This window comes from Zonotrichia albicollis, chromosome 6 (assembly GCF_047830755.1).
Source record: "Zonotrichia albicollis isolate bZonAlb1 chromosome 6, bZonAlb1.hap1, whole genome shotgun sequence".
Classification (NCBI taxonomy): domain Eukaryota; kingdom Metazoa; phylum Chordata; class Aves; order Passeriformes; family Passerellidae; genus Zonotrichia; species Zonotrichia albicollis.
The window spans coordinates 26,936,182-26,952,821 of record NC_133824.1 but is presented as its reverse complement, the minus strand read 5'-3'; positions in this window follow the sequence as shown (position 1 = coordinate 26,952,821).

Genomic DNA, 16,640 nt, shown 5'->3' with positions numbered 1-16,640 from the left:
GTGTGTGCTCAGACAGAGCATCACCAGCAGACAGGATCAGCACCCCCTTCCCAAGCAGGGGACTCTTCCTTGGTAGTTCCTAGCCCTGGGGAACTGACCCAGCCCGCCCCCAGTTCTCTGTTTATTTCAAGTTTTATAGCTTTAGAAAAATTCCTGTCCGATGATCTAGGTCCATTTACACCCCACTGCTGTGTAGCAACATTCCACCAGTGCTAAGCAATATTTCATTCAGGGACTAAACTTGCTGTCTGAGTACAGAAGCTCTTCATCATTGCGGGAGCAGATCTCTCAAAATCTCTCTCAAATATTTATCTATTGCATCATGTCCAGAAAATTACAATCTGGACCTCCTTTTGGACTAGAGAACTGTGAAAAACTCTGCCTGTTCCCCTGGGCCTCTTCTTCCAATGTGGCTAAACCCTGTCCATGTCCCTGGGAGCTGTGGAAAGTCTGGATAATGGTGATGATGGCTACAGCTTTGTAAACAAGGACATGCAGGGAAAACAGCTAAAAGTAGTTCTATAGATCTGCTAAGAAAAAGGAGGGATTGGAGTGCTGGGGCATTCCCGAGGCAGCTGCTATGGCTGTTCCCATCTGTTATCTAGGTACTCTGGTGTCTGACCTCAGTCTCTGCTGGACAAATGTCTACGGCACTGGGCTAAGAAGAATCTTGCCTTCAGTAGGAGAGGAAAGAATGAAAAGTCTGGGACTGGTAACTTAGGCAAGAAGATTGAATACAACATGGGTCATGATAGCTTGAGAGTTTATGAGATTCAGGGAACCTCACAAAAGAACAAGACTGACAGTATGAGATGGTTTCACATCTGCCTGACTACACGGCTCTCCACTTCCCTCTGAGCTGCTGTGCTGGGGCTGCTGCTAGACAAGGTAGACCTCAGGCTTCAATCAATATGGTAATTCCCTTGTCCCTTCTGCTAATCATTTTCCACAGGGACTCCGGATAGTCCCTGGCTATCAGCCTTGTCAAGGAATACAGGCTAGACAACCTGCAAGCACTGAGCACCCATTCCCTGACTGCTGGTCCTCCCCCACCTCTGCCATCCTGGCTCCTCACTGAGCTGGTATCAATGGAGTCTGAACTTGGGCAGATTCCTGCCTAAAAGGAAAATGTCTTTCTCCACAACCAGCTCGGACACCTCTTGTCAGCAGCAATAGGTAACAGGTAACAGCAATAACAAAAGCCCACAGCTACACTGCAGCCCTGCTTCACGTGGTCTGGTGCAGGGCTGGGTGCCTGGGGATGGAGCTGTGGCTCAGGAGGGCAGTGTGTGCCCCAGGGGTGCCTGTGAGGCTGCTGCTCCCACAGCCTCGCTGCAGGAATGCAGGCACGGCCCCCTGTGCTGCCTGCACTCTGGCCGGGGACAGCTGCCAGCTGGTTCCACAGTCTCCCTCAGCTGAAAGGGTGTGAGGAAATCACAGAGGATCTCTGTGGCTGTGCCTGGAAACTTTTTCTCTATCTGATGTTGCCTCCTAATAGAATTTGACTGGTCAATACTGGTTAGTATGCCTGCGGTGACAGCATTTTAAAATGGGTGTTGAAAACTCTTTTATGGAGAATTTCCAGCCTGCTTATTGCTCCAGGTGGGAGAAGCCTGGAGGAAAGCCACATGCATGCAGCAGTCTAGACATGTTTGATTTCTTTTTGGAATTAAAGAACAGAAGTCCCATAATACCCTCTCTTTTTTTTAGCATTCATACAAGTAGCCAATATAAACAATTCTCTCACTGCCCTGAAATCTGGAGTTGCTCACAGGATGAAGCAGTGACCTACTGAACCTCTGGGAAGAGTAACATTAGCCTCTGTCTGGTGTGCTGCTGCCTTGGCCTGTGCACAGCCCTGCTGCCCGAGGCCCAGGGCAGGCACTCCAGTGCCATGTGTCTCCAGGCTGCTCCCATCCAAGGAGGACACCGAAGGACTCCCCTCTACTCAGGCACATAACAAACCCTCTGACCCTCAGACAGAGGGGTTTGGGTTTGTTATGTGCTTTGCTTTCCCCAGCTTTGCTTCAATCCACCTGGAGAGCTAAGCTAGCAAGGCCTTGTCCTGGGATCTGGAACCGGCATTAAATCCCATGTGTTGTACGCAGAGAACATTTTTCCATCACACCAGAGAGCTGCTGCTCATGATGGATTTGGAAGAGCCTACAGACACCTGTTCATTGCAGCAAGCCTTCAGGCTGCCACTTAAACTGGGGTCACTTCTGAGGTTGCCAGTGCCCTTGCTGCATATTGGCTTTCATGCACAAGTGATGGAGTTTCTTGTCACAACAAGAAATATTAGGATAAGTGTCAAGGAGGCTCAATTATTGCACTTGCAATCAAGCAAGCTCTTCTTGAGCTGGTGGTGGTGCTGGCTCCTTTGGGCTTCCCTAAACCTTCTGCCTACCATAGTGTTTCCTGGCATTCTGATGCTGTCACTTCTCCAAATTGTTTTATACAAATGGATATTTTTTTTCCTGGGTTTTCTGTGCCTTTAACTTTGGTTCTGCCTACACACTCATGGTTGGGATTGCATTGAAGAAGCACACAACAAAGAACATGAGGCAGCTGCCCATATATCCTGCTCAGTTTCAAATGCAGCAGAGGAGATGCCAGCTGCCCAGGCTGGACTCCTGAGTATGGAAATGGCTCAAAAATAGACAAAATCATATTGAGTGAAAAGATACACTCAGGAGTCAGCCTCTCTGACAGCACAAACAGCCAAGAATGGGGTGTCTATATTTTCTCCATAGTGGTAGCATAAGTGTGAGACACAGAAGAAATTATTAAATGTGATTAAGGCTGTGTTGCCTTTCAGCTAAGCTCTTGTCCTTGCCTTTTAGGACTTCAAGATAAAGAACTGGCATTTGGATCTAATCAGGACTTAGAGAAACAGACAAGCTAATAACATTTCAAGGCTTCAAGTCCTCTGGATTCATTTTGGTTTAATCCCTGTGCAGTTAATTTTACATCCCAAAGATGTTTTGCAGGCTCTTGTTGCAGGCTTTGCTCTTCTTCATGTCCCACCTCAGGCATATGTGGTGCTGATACTGGTGGGAAACTTTGCAGAGGTGCTGCATCCCACCACAAGCTTCTAGGTTGACTGACTCCCCTGTGCCCCATGAGCTTAGGAAGGCAACTTGGGGTCCCCAAAGGTGCAACCCCAAAAAGAGCAGTTGCTGCAGTTACCATGGCTGAAAATTCCTTGGGTATTTCTCTCTGTGCTTCGTTTCCTGCCTTGCTCTGGCAAAGCTCCCCGTTTCCATGGTGATGATTTATTCCTCTAAATAGTTTCTATTCAAGAACAATATCATGGGTCCTTCTTTGTTGTTAGTTTAATTAAAAATAACCTACTCTTCTCCTGACATCAGTTTTGGCTGAAGCAGTTGGAGTTGGACACTGACCTCCAACTTCTCTAATCTGCCCTTGCTCCTACCCAGAGATGAGCTTTCTGCCTGCCTGCCACTCAGTGTAACCCTTGAGGACTGTCCTACTGCTCCTGACCTGTCCTACTGAGAAATCTCCCATGAGTGGAACTAGAAGGCAAATGCAGAGAGGAGGAAAGGAGAGAGCAGCTGAGTTCTTGCAGAACAGCACCACACAGTCCCACGTCTGCCCAGGAGTGAAGAGGAGCATGGCACCCTGTGCAGCTCTGCTCTTCAGCTTTCCTTTCCATGAGCAAGGAGGCTTGTGATAAATAGGAAGCCTTGTGAGAACAGCATGGTCCGTGATGAAATGGCCTGTAATGCATCACTCATCATCACAGCCTGGATTTTAAATGAGCTGCCAAAGAGGGAGCATCTCCCCTCCTCCCCAATCTCCTTGGTTTACAAAACAGATTTTTTACTATGAGTGGAACAAGGACTTGTAGCCTGAAAACTGGAAACAAAAATGAAAGAAAATTAAAAGGCTAAATTACATATTTGGTAAATCTTAGAGAGTCCATTTTATTGCATAAAAGTCTGAATAGACAGCCTGGTCTCCATACAACAGGTGCCATTTGGTGTTTTTTGGGACACTTCCTTCTTTCTTTGTATAATGAACGAGACAGAGCATCTGGTTTCTCTGCTTCATTTTAAATGCCAGTGCTTATTTGTTAATACATTTACATTCCAATTTTCTTCACATGTAGTAAAAAGGAAACGCTTTGAGGTTCTTCTACATGGAAGCACATTAATGTGCTTGATTTTTAGGCACCAGTAGCAGATGTACTCAGAGCCTGGAGTTCAACCATGGAGTGAGGAGAACAGACTTCAGGGAATTGAAAGCAGTTCCTGATTCAATGAAGACATTTTCTGACTTATTCCACTAAATGCAGCCAGCATCAGCTTGTGCTGGGAGATGGATGAAAATCTGTCGACAAAAAAGTATGGAATACAACCTTCCAAATGGTCTTTGCTCTGGCACACAGAACAGCATGGCAGGAATGCCAGGTTGCTGGCTAATCCAGAAGGGCAGGTACCAGGTACATTTTCTTCTGTAATACTCAGGATGTGAAACCTTTTAAAGCAGTTGTAGCACCTTTCAAACATGCAGTGGAACCCATCCTTATAAGGTGGGAAAGCTTCATGTTCTGCTGTTAGAAGATAGGAATGTGAGCTCGGCAAGGATTGCTTCACGTGAGCCTTTTATCTGAGAAACTGGTGATAAAACTGAAGTTCACGTGACACAAGAATTTCTCCCTTATCTAAAGGAAGCTGGAGATGGCAAGTCAGAGGTACAATACACAGGATGAGTTACGAGGAGGAAATGATGTAAAGGGGCCAGACAGTTTGGAAATCTGCCTGCCTGCCTGTGTCCTATTTTGTGCCTTGGAAAATTATACTGACATGAATACAATATCAATTTTAAAAATTGTTTGCTGAAAGCTTGACTCTGTCAGCTGTATGACAAAATGAAAAAAATCCAAAGTCCTTAGGACCCTCAAGTGTGCCATCTTTATTTTTGACCTCATCTCTCTTTTGACCTGTTTTTGTCTATCTTTGACATTGAAATGGGAGAAAGCAAGGGAGGATTTTGAGATAAGCCTTTCAATCTATCAGTTGTCATTTCCCTCATACATTTTCTTTCTGAAAGTAGCACCCTCTATGCCTCTGAAAGTTCAGTGGGGGAAGATGCTGTGCTATCAAAACAATTCATTTGCCTCTTAACCAACACCCACAAAGTTTGTCCAGAAGAGATTTTTCAATCATTTAAACCTTGTTTTAAGATGGTTTGTCTCCCTTAAAAGCAAAGAGAAAAATGCTGCTTCTTGGTATAGAATATAAGCATGCCAATTGTTAAATTCCATCTATTTCCTCCACACTCTATCCAAAGTCTATCTAGAAACATCTTGTCCCATTGTAAGAGCCTGTGTGGTCTTCAGCTTCTCTTGACGTGTCACTTCAGGCAGCATCTCTCTGCATGCTCCCTGGTTAATCCTGCCATTAAAACCCTCCTGCTTCCATCCCTCGTGCTCCTGCCTATTTTGTGTTTTACCTCTTTACAGCCTCTCCTTCCCTGTGTTTCCTTTTGCCTGGTCTCAGTGCTTTCATTGAAACATCAGTCCTCCCTTGTCTAGTCCATGGACCCCAGAAAAAGCAGTTACAAGGCACAGGACTCCCAGTGAAACCAGAGGGCTCTGAGGGAAGGGCCACAGACTCACCTGGTCCCCAGGAAGCCCGGACCCAACACACTCTCTGTTTGGCCAGGACATGGCCAAAGCAAAACCCGGGTACCACAAGAAGAGGTCACCAGCAGTACTGCAGCCGTGGTGCTGTGAGGCCATGCTATTCAGGCATGGCTTTTTATCAAGAAGCCTCATCCTTCATGAGAAGCTCAGACCATGTTTTTTTAAAGAATAGCCCTGGGTTATTTTTATCAAAGACAATGTGGCCACTAGAAGTAGCATAATGGGGATCAGCATGATTTATTTTCTTTCCAGGACAACGGGCATTGTTCTGGTGGAGCTGAGGACGGTTTGGGCTCTTACCAATTGGCATTTTCATATAAACCAGGCAAAAAGCAAAACAGAACCTGACTCCTCAGCTGGGCAGAGCTGCAGTGGTTTTTCTATTGCTAGTGTAACTAAAATGTGGTAAAAACACAATCCAGTCTCTCAAGCCAGCAAATAGGATGAAAAAGAGAGTTAGTGGAATCCTGCTTTTCTTGGCCTGATGAAAACTGGCCCTGCTCTGAGCTGGCATCTGGACCAGCCGTCCTCCCAGAGCCCCTTCCAAACTGGATTTCCTGACTGTGCTCAAGAATGACAGACTTCTATTGGCCTGCACAAAAATTTGAATTGAACTTCCACAGACAGTAAATCAGAGTGAGATGAAAGATCTTAATTCCATTTTGAATTACAGGCCCAGGACTAGATGTGGTTTTCTGGTTTTGTTTTTCATCAAGCCCAGGGTATCCCCTGGTGTGGGGCTCCCCAGCAGCCAATCCCCTGGCCTAGAGGTTCAGGGAGTGCCTCCAATCTGGCAGTCCATGCATGTGAAAGCTGAAAGCTACACCTTGCAGTGGTAGCTCTTTCCAAGACTTCTATCAGAGCTGGAAGGACTGAGAGATGTGTCTGTAGCTATACATCCAAATGCAAGGCTTGAATTTCTCTCAGTGGGACTACACATGGAGTGAATGCTGCTTCTGCTCTCAGAGGGAAGCTGGAAGGCAGACACTGGCCCTGTTCCTTCCTCAGAGCATCCATCCCAGGCTAATCTGAAAATAGAAACCTATGCTGGGACCAGGCTGGTCTGAATGCACCTAACAGAAGAGGATGGTACCAACTGAAGGGATGCTCACACATGCAGCTCTGGGCTGTGCTCAGGGGAAACACCCAGATCAATAATGACCATGGAGGGAGGGAGGTCTCTGGCTTGTGCAGGCAGAGACCAGGGGGAAACAGACCTGCTGTCAGGAAGGATGAGTTTGCTCCACTGGTACTTCTGCTGAACCAGACTGGAGAACAGAGGCAGGAATTTCTCATTCATTTGCACCCATCTCTAATTTCTTCCACCAACGCTCCAGCAGAACTGAAGTCTGCTGATGTTTAAAAAGCCCTTGGAGCTGGTTTTTTCTCTCAGGGTGTTTTAGATGTATGCAATACACTGTGACTATGCTCCCAGAAACCTGTTGGATGGGCTGGATTTTGGAAATATGAATGTTAAGTCACAGATAAATGAACAAAGCAGATAGACAGGTACAAGAGAAAATATTGCTGTAAATCCAAGGTGTGCCTCCTCTGCAGCTTTATTTGGGAATTAGGAAGAAACCAGCACTCAGTCCCATTCTAGGTAATGCTAGTTTTGGTATGGGGCATACACAATTTGGATGGGGGCCAGACCTTCTTCCTCCCTCCTTTTTTAATTGCTCTTGCCATAATTACCACTATTGTTGTATATAGTTGTGTTTTTTTCCCTTGTGTGCAAAAGCTATGATGCAAATGGAGTCACTCCCAGAGAGTGCCTAAGGGCTGGGATGCAACTGCCCTGAGATGGGTCATGCTGCAAAATAATAAAGGTCAGGGATTCATTCCAAACCAGATGCCATAGGCAAACATGTTGTGCCATTGCTGTGCTCCAAAAGAAGTGCCAGAGCCCTGAGCCTTGGTCATGCCCAAAAACATTCTGTGCAGCTGGGCTGGGACTCACCTCTCCTCTGTTGTGGTCATACAGGAGGGGGTGTACTTTTTCTCCCCAGAGCTATTTGAAAGTCCTGTGCAAACAAGGAAACTGGCCCTGGACAGGAAACTCAGCAATTGCACAGTGCTGACAAATGTCCAGATGATGATCCACAAAAGCATGGAGAAAATGGGGAGCCTTGTGCTCTCCACTTTGTTTTTCATGTGTTGGGATCTCAGGTGCCAGTCACAAAGAGACGAGATGTCTGCAGACAAGCCCTGATATTTACATTTATTTTGCGCTAAGGCAATGTAATTTGTGGCTAATGTCATGGTTTAATAAAACAGAATCAGAAAGGAGTGAAGTTAGTTATGTCTTTCAGCAAGACCCACACAGCCTGTTCCAGCTCTGCAGCCTCAGCCTAAGCCCCTGGGCAGAGGGTATGGGCACAGAGATGACACAATACTGTAAGCTCTCCTCAGCTTTACTATGAGCAGATGCTATTTGAGCATGTTATAAAGTGGTATTCCCATAACCTTAGGCTCATACACTCTCTGCTTTCCTCTCATTGAAGTGAGTGCTATGATGCTAAGCTGAACTCAGCACAAGGGAGACCTGGGCATTTTCAAAGTCCAAAATGGAGACTTACTTGAGTCAGGTGATGAAGAAATACTTATATTGATTTTCTACTGTATCTATTGTGTACTTTTTGCTTGTCACATTGTCTGTCCTTCAAAGAATGACAGTTGGGGGATTCAGGGGGATTCAGGGGGCTGTTTGGTTACTTTCTTTGCCTTATCAGAAAACCATCCTTGAATAAAGATCCCAGAAACACTATTAACCCCAAAGCAGTATGTTCCAGAAATTATGAGTATGTGGAACAGAGTCTATGCACACATATGATGAAAATTATTTCCAAATTTTATCTTCTGTCCTGTCACAGGATACTACAGCAAGGTGCTGAGAGGACAGGACTTAACCGTAACTTTTCAACCAACCCCCTCATCAACCAAGGTGATGTATATTGGTGTAGTGCTAGGGCTGAATTCGGCACTGCCTTGGCAAAGGTTTGCAAAAGTGTAATTTGCATCTAAATTCCCTTGTGTTCTTAGTCAAATATGCACACCTTTTGGGTTTTGATTTCCATTATTCTTCAGGATACCCCATACTTGAGGTAACTGAAGTGCACATATGTAGCTTGGGTCTGAAAGAAACAGGGATTAAAAGATGCTTCATTAGCTGTAGGTAGAGGTCTTTCAGCAGGGAACTAGAAATGTTTCTCGTAGAGCATATTTCTGGCTCTGTACCTGAGATGACTGTAACCATTACTACTGTGCATATCAGTAGTTGGAATGGTTTGTAGTAGAAAATAATATATTTCACTGCATTTCCCATACAAATATTGTCAGCCCATTTCACACAATTCACAGCTCTCTGAATTTTTTCCCATTTTTGCCTTCAGAAAATACTTGCCATTCTAAAAGGAGTAAACCACCTTTATACACAGACAGGCAGAGTATGCCACAAGGGGTTTTCTTTTATGTGGGTGTTGCTATAAAGAAAGATTATAATATAGGGCTCTTGCCTGGGGCTTATCTTGAGAATTGTCTAAGTTCACTCATACAAGTGGAGGATATGGAATGGGACTTCATAAGAAATAACCAGGATATTTCACAAAATCTCAATATCTTGGCATTTTGAATTCCTAGTCTGCTAGACTGCAGTGCTGTGAACAGTGTGGCCCAGAGATGTTAGGTGTCAGAGGGGTGTTCAGAGGAACTGGACAGTGCCAAAAACTCAGCCCCAGAGCTGCCAAGTCTTATAGTAAGACCAGGTCACTTTCTTTTTCTTTCCAGGCTTTTATTTTCATCACTACTTTTCAAAGTCCTGGCTGATGCAGTATTTTTTTTCAGCTCAATCTTTCAAGAGAGATTAAAGAGCACCTGTGTTTCTTTACCACAACAGTACAAGGAAGTTTTCTGAGGCTCATTAGCTCAGCTTCTCCATAACCATTTGGGTACAATGTGCATAACCTGCATAGTGATTATGTCAAGAGAAAAATCCTTGATGATCTTTTCTGCCCCATGGTCTGTGCACTGCCACCAACAGAGGAAGGCCTTCTGCTGTCCCTGACTATAATTCTATTTCCCAATACCTTCAACGTCAGCTATCACAGGAATTACTGCAGTAAAAAACACCCTGTGAGATAAAGAAGTTTTTTTTAAAAAGTCAGAGATAAAGTAATTGAGAGAAAGAATCCAGCACACTGCCCTTGTGGCTCATTCTTGTCATCTCTCTTTTCCCCAGATTGGGATGTCCTTACTTCTTGTCCAACAACCTTGAGGCAGTGGTGACTGCTTGGGATCAGCTTCTCAGACCTGTGGCTATAAGCAAGATATACCAGGCTGCATATCACCAAAGATAACGCTAAGATGGAGAAGGAGACAATGATAACAAGCATCTCAGCTGGAGGAATGGCCTTCACTGAGTGGAAAAATGCTGGATGCACAACAGCTACAGGGCTGCTTCTGCGGGTGAGACTGGCCCTGTTCTTCCAAATGACAGCCAGCTGCCACCTCTCTGTAAGGTTCATTCCTCTGGAAAATATGACTGCCATGAGGTAGCATATTGCTGCTTGGGATGGGGAGATAACACTTCAGCCTTTAGCCTTTCTCTGGCAATTTGCATGAAAATGGCTTCCAACTCTTTGCAGATTGAAGAAAAGCGGGTGTTTGTCTTCCAGTGTGTTTTGAGGCAAGGCTTATGTGGGTCAGATGAGATAGGGCCAGTGATTCAGTGTCAGAGGAGATGTACTAGGCCCCTGCCAGGACTGAAACCACCTCTTCCCAAGGGGGTCCAAGTGGGAGTAGGTCCCACTGTGTCAGCCCCAACACCGGAACCATTCTGCCTGTGATGAGGCTCCTACTTCACCCCAAAGCTGTCAAGCTCTGCTACAGCACTGCTTTCAGTAAATATATAGGGTCAGAGGCCAGGCTGCTGTTGCTGTGGAGGCTGCCTCCCAGCCAGCTGAGAGTGCTGAAACCACATCTACTGCTCTGTGAAGGGGATAGGGTAGGGATGTTCAGGGTATTTTTGGACAGGAACGGTGATGGTGAGTTTGCTGTTGGCCAGAACACAAGGAAAAAACAAATCTTCCTTTATGTTAACAAGTGGCTCTCCTTTTTCAGCAGGGGAAGTCCCAGGGAAGCTGTTAGGGCAGCTTTTGCTTTCCAGAGAGGAGAGCATCACTGCTTTCTGTCAGTGTCCTGGAAGGCAATAAACAGCATCACATCTTTACCTCGACAGTCATTTAAAGAGCGCACGTCTGAAGCGATGAGCTCAGCCCCAGGTTCCCCATTCGGTGTTTGTCCTCTCGCACACGGTCGGGGCTCGGCCCCGCATTTCCCAGCTTAGGCCCCAAGGGCTCCGCTGCCGCTCGGGAGGCGGAGCCGGGCGCTGCAGCGGCCGCGGGCGGAGCGGCCCCGGGGAGCCCGCACCCCGCGGCGGGGCCGGGCCTCCCTCGGCCGGCGGGGCGGCTGCGGCCCCGCTGCCGCTCCTCCCGGGGCCGGACGGGTTCCGCCTCTCCGGCAGGGCGGCTCGCGGCTCGCGGCAGCCAGCCTGGCCGCTGATGGCTGTGGAAACCTTCGGGCTCCCGGCCGACGCCGCGGGGCCAGGCACGGCCCAGGGTGGGGAAACCTCTCGGCTTTCGTCCCTGCTGGGGCCGGAGACAGACAGAGTGACCTGAGGGGCGTCCAGTCCAGCAGTGCTGCCGGGACCCGGCGTGTGTGCATCGCTCATCCAGGGGACCCAGCGAGGGTCACCGACTGCTGGGCTGGACAGCAGCCGCGCTAATTCTGCTTAAAGCTGCCATGCGAAAAGCCTACAGTTTGATTCCCAGGCGTGCCATGGAAGGGCATCTATGCTTCCTGGGACAGGAGCACAACTACAGGGAAGGCCTCTGCTTGATGCCTGCCCTGCCAAACTATTAAATAATTTTTTTAAAGGCAGGAAAGAAACGTGTACTGATTCATTTGGGTTAATTTGTTGGTCCAAAAAAGACAAAAGAGACGGATGTCTTGATATGTGGACGTCAGACTTAATGTGAGGTCTGCTCCACCACTCTATATTATTTATTACTCCTCAGCCATTTCATCTCCCTCTCTGCTATTGAAGAAATACTTAGGCTTTCTCACAGAACAAAAAAATTTAAAAGTACAATATATAAATGGATGCCCTGGGAAGGGCCCTTAGGGATGGGAGAAGACCTGTTTGTAGAACAAACTCTAAATGGTAAAGATGACCTCTGGCCCTGCCTGCTGGGCTACAGCCACAGAGAGCAGAGGTGGAACATGCACGCAGGCAGCAGCCCAGCCTGAATGAGGTGATGGCTGGGCTGTCCTGAGAGCCTCCTTGCTTCGGTCTGAAAGTGCCACTGTCTGTATTTCTCACATCCCTCTTTGCTTGCTGTGTATCAAAGCTAATTTTATGAGAGGCTTGCAGGGAAGGCACAAGCGGGTAGTCATGGTTCAAAGAGTCAATGCACTACAGGGGAGTGCAGGGCTTGCACAGCTGGTTTGGAGCCTCCTCTTAGGGAAGAGATTAAAGGAAGCTGGGGAAGCAGCTCACCTAGTTTGCCTACTGAGTGGCTGTGCCTGCTGTATGCTGTTGGGGCTGCCCAGCAGCATCCTCCTCACTTGTCTTGTAGCACTGGGCACTTGTCTTGTAGCACTGGGCACACTGCTCCACAAGCGTCACCTTCCTCAACGTGGAGCCACTGCAAATGGAAGGGTATGGCACTCCCTGCAGCTTTCCAAATAAGGAGCTTTCTGATACAAGAGGTAACTGCACTGTGCAGTTTGATTTCCAGTACCTGTGCAGAGTTGCTCCCACTGTACAGAGAAGAAACAGCCATTAGCTAGTTAGGAGACAAGAATAATGAACACTAGATGATTTTCTGTACAAAGGCATGCATAACCCATAGCTGCTTCTATGAGCAGTTTTTGCTTAAGGAACACGGAAGCTTAACCTGTTTTGCAGAGACAGGCAGGCTGCCAACCACCCAGGTGCTCCCTGAACCCTCCAGAGAAGTGAAGGGATTTCTTCAAGCAAAGCCCATAGCCATGAAAGGCCAGCTTTAGGCTCCAGGAAGTCTATTTTGGGAAGGCAAGCTAATGGAACAATGACTTTAGGGTCAGTGTGTGGGTCCTTCTCCAATTCTGAGAAAAGTTTGAATGTGGATCCCAGCCCTCACTGACTCAGTATCATGTTCCCCACTCACTGCTGGACCACTGTGTGCTGAGAACAAGCTGACATGCCTGGAAGGCCATTGGTATGTTTTTTCAGCTGTACCAACTACTTTTCTAAAGGGACTGAGCTTTTCCTCCACACCATGCTCTGCTAAGCTGTGCCACCTCTGCTGCTGGTGGAGGCAGGTGGCTTGGCAATGTACAGAAAAACTGAAAATCTCTGGTGTTTCTCCCAGATCTCTCAGGCCAGCCTAATGAGCACTAGATGATACTACAAGACCCTTGATTAGCATCTTAAAGACCACAGGTAACAGGTAAGAATCAACCAACTTCCTCTGCACTTAGTTTTAGTTTAGAACATTTTGGAGCATTCATGTCCTGTTAGTGCACTGTGATGAAGGTGGGCCTCTCTAGAGTGGCATGGATCTGCATTTTCTTAGCCCTTTCTGAACTGTCATTGTGGCTCCATACCCAAGCATGGATTATGAATATAGTCTGCAGTTTGATGACACTGTGACCCATCTCACTATTGAAATAAACAATTGATGCTAAAAGCATGAGGAGATGGAGGTGCATTTTTAAGTGCACCTCTCAGGGAGGTTGCATTTTTAAGTGCACCTCCATGAGAGGTGCACTTAAAAGCCAAAACCAGGAGTGAAGCATGTCCTGTCAGCATTTGGAGTGATGATGAGTTTTGCTGGTAGCTGTAACACAGAGAACTGCCACTTAAGGAAGTTCCCTTGCGGGGAAGTTCCCATGAGGCAGCTGGAAGTGGATTTAAAGTAATTGTTGCCCATGTAAGTGTGTAAAAAAAATATTTTTTTTTTTCCCACAGCCCCTTTCACTTTACTCAACTCTTTCAGCTGAGTGAAGATCCTGCAGCAGTTGTGCTGCAATGTGCTTTACATATGGGTGTCTGATGAGACTATCTAGGTCAGGGTCCATATGTCTGATTTTACATTTTTGTTTTCCTACAGCTGTAAAGACTTTTCTTCAATCACTAATCTCTTTACAATCATGTTGCTTCATAGTACTGTCTTAACCTCTGGAGCTGATAGTATTGCACAGTATGAAACAAAGTTGGAGGGTTCACCTTCCAAGCCCAAGATGGAGTTGATTGTCCCTAAAGTTTTGCCTTTCTTATAATTGCCCTACTTGCTCTTTAAAATATCCAGCAGTGGAAATTCAGCACCTTCCTTTGGTGGCCTCCTCAAGTTCTTTGTTATCCTGACTGTTCACAGATTTGCAGATTTGCCAGTGGCCACAGCAAATGATGTAATGTGTTACACTTTGCAGTAAACTTTTACGTATTTGAAGACTGGTACTGTGTCTCAATTTTTTTTCTTCCCTAGACTAAACAAAGCCTGTTTCTTCCAGTCTCCTTTCAAAGGTCGGGTTTTCTAGACCTCTGAGCCTTCTTGTTACTTCTCCTTTGGACTCTCTCCAACTGATGTGTATCTGTCTTAAAACCTGGCACCCAGAGCTAGCCACAGGACTCCATCCACAGCCTTGCAAATGCTAAGGGGGACAGAAGGTTTGCTTTTTGTGTTCTACAAATGACTCTGCTTTGTACATGCACTTGTGGACATGGATTTCCTGGGGAAAGGCCTGAGAGAGCTGCAGCTCTGGCATTACCATCTGCCTGCATAGCACTCATGCCTTGCCATGCTGCTGCAATTGCACAGCATTCCCTGGCTGCTGGCAGTACAGTCTGCTCCAGATCTGTTGATGTGTGCTCTTCTGTGTTTGCTCCGCATATGTAACTCACATAGCCTCCACTCTCACACCATGCACTTCTCCACAAAGAATTAAAGACTGCAGTACATGCTTGGCCTGCTTGTATCACATTTTGCATTGTATCAAATTTCTTCCATCCATCACCCTCCATGGTTTCCCCTACAGGATTATGCCAGGCCTGCATCATTCACGGAGCAAAAATTACGAGCAAGTGAACTTCATGCATGGTCAGGTCTTACATCAGCTCTCTGCAACCTGACAGGGATGATGGGGCTATGTGACCTCTGAGCATGCTGGCCATGCATTTCTTTGGCAGCATCCTTCAGATCTTCCCCCAGGAATGCTTTTTTTGTGCAAAACTGTCCCATGGATGGAGTCTGGGGTCAGCAGACAGCTACAGACCCCTGTAGCAGTGTGCGAAATCTTGAGAAGCATCCTCAAAGTGCTTTGCTCTCAACTTTTGCACTTGTGGGTTTGTTCAGGCAGGGATTGCTGACTCACTATTGAAACAACTGTGACCTACAGCTGCATGCCTACCCATACTGGGTATATCTGTAAGGGACCCAGCACATCCCAGAGCAGTGATGGGTGTCACAGCAATGACTATTGCTGCTCTGGTCAGTGTTAGACTCACAGGTTTGTGGCAGAGCCGTGTGGAAAAGAACCCAGTTCAGTGTGTTGTATGTAAGCTGAAGTATGATGAGGCAGCTGCCTTGCTCAGAAGGAATTAAAGTTTTGTTGGCTTTCTCTCTGGAAAGTGATTCCAAGCCATGGCCAGAAAAGGGTTCTGCTTGAAAATAGCCTGAAGATACCACTGTAATAGTGATATCCTTGAAGATGGGGGAGGGCTGGTTTTTTTTCAAGCATTTTACTACAAAATAGTAGACCTGCAATTATGGAGAACATCAAAGTGAATGAATTTTAAGTGAAGTTTTTAAGCTGGAGCTAAATAATGATAGGTCTGAGTGCGCAGTGACTCTTGCATGGGAAAAGGTTTTCTGTGAAGGCAAGGGTGGAGCCATGTGCTTGCTATTCTCCTACCATGTTGCAGCTGTTCCCTTTCCAGAAAAATTTCACAATGTTTACTTCCAAAGCTTGTCTCGCTTTTCCCATGGTCAGTTTCGGTGCCTGGGAAGTAAGAGAAACAATAAATTCTGCCTCTTGCATCTTTAAGCTATGGGCACATCATCAGGCAAGATCTGCACAATCAGAAAGTGAGAACAAGAGACTCAAACCCTAGTCTCCCTCTTGGTGGCAGCAGGAATGAGCTGTCTCATACTTAATTTGCAATCTCCAGAGGCTCTTGCCTTCCTGCTACCATGTGGAAGGCACTGGTTGGCTGTGCCTTTCAGAGCACTCCACATGGAGGTGTGTAGCTTCTGCAGCAGCTGCTGCACCATGGCTTCCCCTGTGCCTCAGGGCAGCATCTTCCTCTGCTTCCACCAGGAGAGGTGGCACTGAGCATGGCCTGGATCAAGCTGTAGGTTTGTACGTGGATACACCAGTTGTCAGGGATGTGTGTACTTATGGTGTCCAGTTTGAAGTGTGCTCTCTTCTAAACTTTAATCCATTCCCCATCTCTTGTAGGAACATGGAAAATGTTATTGTCTTTATCTTCTCTGGTTCCTGAGTATTTTTATTGTTTGGGCCAGACAGAGATATCATATATGGTATACCCCACTGAGCTCAACCAAATTAATGCCTGCATTTCCCAGGGCCTGAGCTCTTACTCGTAGTCTGTCCTGAATTGGTGACATAGAAATTAGGAAAAAGAATTTAACTTGTTGAATTCTCTACTGTGACAGCCCAACATACAGTTCAAATTTAAGTGCCAAATCTTTGAGCAACAAAGTTTTTGTGCATCTGCAGAATATAAGTGCTGAAACTTGGCTGTGAGACTTCCCAAAACAAAAGTCAAGGGCCATTCCAACACAGCCTTGTTCACTGTTGTACAGTGACTGAGCTCACCTGCCGGGCCTCATTACAGGAGCTTATGGATGTTCTTGGCAAGAAAACAGATATGTCCCCAGGGAAACTCGTGACCTGTAGCTAATAT